At 44.5% G+C, this 2240-nt stretch overlaps 1 non-coding gene across 1 annotated transcript; it reads left to right on the top strand.

The window, feature by feature from the left end:
- The first annotated feature begins 1701 nt into the window (after positions 1-1701).
- TRNAR-UCU (transfer RNA arginine (anticodon UCU)) lies at positions 1702-1786 on the top strand. The gene is given in 2 exon segments: positions 1702-1738; positions 1751-1786. It is a non-coding gene; the product is annotated as a tRNA-Arg (tRNA).
- Positions 1787-2240: the final 454 nt, after the last annotated feature.

Genomic DNA, 2240 nt, shown 5'->3' with positions numbered 1-2240 from the left:
GTTTGTGAAATGTCATGCATGTTTCTTGAATTTGTTTTCTGATATGGCATATTTGGCCTCTACAGATAGGTAGCATTAAGCTGTATTTAGCTTTATCACCCTTACATATGTATGAATTGTAGTACTGGATATAAATGTATTGCATAACATGTTGATGATTTTTAGGTGTTAATCCCTAAACAGTGAGTTTCTCACCTGGGAGAGGCCCAAAGCCTAACTGGCTGAGAAAAGTAATCACTGGGAATTAGATTTTGATGCAGTTATGTTGGCCAGTCAAGTAGGCCCTTGTGGACCTAGTCCAAGGCACTAGGCACACCCTCTCAGATTGTGAATTAATGTTTTAAAAGGAGAGACCCGGAGCAAGAATGATACCTGCAGACTTTTCAGGGAAGGACTTTATTCACCGTTGGAGAAATAGGTGAGAGATGGTGTCCTTAGGTTTTTGGATTAGTAATCTTTATGTCTGAAAGGCTGTAAATGTTCTCCTGATCATAATTATATCAGAAAAGACTTCTATTCTGTAAATGGATAGTATACTTTGGAGGCGGGAAGTTATATGCACAGCATGGGCTCCCCAAGAATCCAATGGATAATGTATGTAAAGGGCCAGATAAGGAAACCATACTTAAGCCTTGCCGTGACAGGTAGTGTTTGATTAAGGTTTCCTGGGCAGAAGGTGCACGTGCTCCTGTAGTAGGTCGGGGGAAAGCACTTTAATTAGAGCAACTCCAAGAGCCACTCTAATTAAAGTGCCTGGAGTGTCACGTGTATCAGCTGGTCCGAGGTGTAGGTAAAGCATTCCTGCCATCATTTTTCAGTGCAGGGACACTGACGCACATGATGCTGGAGTCTGCTGGAGAGCAGTAAATCCCACCCTTCAACAGGCTCGATTAATGTAGCCTGCTCCAATGCACTATAATTACAGCACATCACTGCACATGTATAGGTTCCCTCAGATGATGGGCTGACTGAAATAGGGTGACAGGGGAGCCTGCAGAAAGCCTTGACGAGAAGGTTAGAGACAGCAGCTGCTTTTTAACTTATTGAGCTGTGAAGTGGAAGCTGCGCTCTTAAGGCTAAGATGCTGGGATAAGGTAACATCATTGTTTTGTTATTTTCTTTTGTTTGTTTCTCCTTATATCTCTGACTATCTCAACACATGGTTACTGATGTCTTATGATTCCCCTAGTTTTCCAAATACATCTTTCTGTTGTCTTTTATCAATGGTACATGCGATTTCAGAGCATTTGACCATGCAGCTCCAGAGCAGGAATGTCTAATTTATGAGCCCGTGACTGGACAAGGATGGCAAAATCTCCTCTTCTAAGAGCTGGCAAGACATGGGTGAGAAAGGTAAGCCTGAGACACCACAGGCCAAGGAGTTGTTTCCTGGCACATTTTATCTTATCCATTCCCAGAGAGAGGGGTTTGGGGCTGAAGAACACACCTGAAGGTGCAAGGACACTCTGAGCACCTCTCACTGAGACGCATCTACACAAGATGTTTACTGTGGAGTAGGGCTGTGTGAAGCTTCGGTCCCTGATTTGATTTGGCGGAGATTCGACCTGATTTGGGGGCCAAATCTCTGAATCCAAACTGAATCAGAGAACCCTTTAATCAGATTCAGAGATTCGGACATAGACACAGCGTTACATGTTTTTCTACATACTCATAGATATCAGGTGGGTCTACCTAGTAGATGGCTCTGTGGTGTAATGGATAGCACATTGGACTTCTAGACACTGAAGGGATTCAAAGGTTCTGGGTTCAAATCCCAGTGGAGTCATGCTTTTCTCTTGCTGGGGTCACTTGATCCCAGCTGACTGCCTGCCTAGGGTAGTGGGGCTGGACCCAGTGATCTCATGAGGTTCCTTCCAGCCCCTAATGTCTATGAAATCTATGGATGTTGGGGCGCATGGAGTGAAGCACTTCTGGTCCATTTCCAGGTTCACTGCTGAGCACATGGGGGTCCACAGTCTTGTGGGATGCTCCATGTGCCCCAGCATTGCAGCATTCACAAGCCGTGCTGGTACCTCAAGGTATGCAGAAAAAACATTTAAAGCTGTGTATATGTCCCGATTGCTGATTCTCTGAATCAGCATCAAATCTTCAGATTCTGATTTGGCTGTGATCTGAATCAACAAATCAAATCACTGTCCCTGATTCAGGCTGAATTCGAATCTGAATCAAATAGGGCCTGCTTCGCATACCCCTACTGCGGAGTTGCCTAATTAGCTTCT

The sequence above is a fragment of the Crocodylus siamensis genome, chromosome 5 (assembly GCF_052110815.1).
Source record: "Crocodylus siamensis isolate JL-2025a chromosome 5, ASM5211081v1, whole genome shotgun sequence".
NCBI lineage: Eukaryota > Metazoa > Chordata > Crocodylia > Crocodylidae > Crocodylus > Crocodylus siamensis.
This window is presented reverse-complemented; position numbering and strand designations above follow the sequence as displayed.